This window comes from Pteropus alecto, unplaced genomic scaffold (assembly GCF_000325575.1).
Source record: "Pteropus alecto unplaced genomic scaffold, ASM32557v1 scaffold98, whole genome shotgun sequence".
Lineage (NCBI taxonomy): Eukaryota > Metazoa > Chordata > Mammalia > Chiroptera > Pteropodidae > Pteropus > Pteropus alecto.
The window spans coordinates 3,007,890-3,008,103 of NW_006443570.1; positions in this window are offsets into that span (position 1 = coordinate 3,007,890).

A 214-nucleotide genomic window follows, 5' to 3' on the forward strand; every position below is an offset into this window, starting at 1 on the left:
GGACAAGGAGCCTCCCGCGGTGGACAGCAAGACCCACCTAACCCTCCTTCCCTCCCCGCTCCGGAGCAGGGTTTTGACGCGAGCGAAGGCCAGCCTGGTTCCTGTCAGGCCCGGGGAGGAGGGGCTGGCGGGGCATCTGCTGTCTCCCCGGGATCAGCAGTACCACCCCCGCGGGGAGAAGAGGGCCTGGTGACGGCGGGGCGGCAGCAACGCT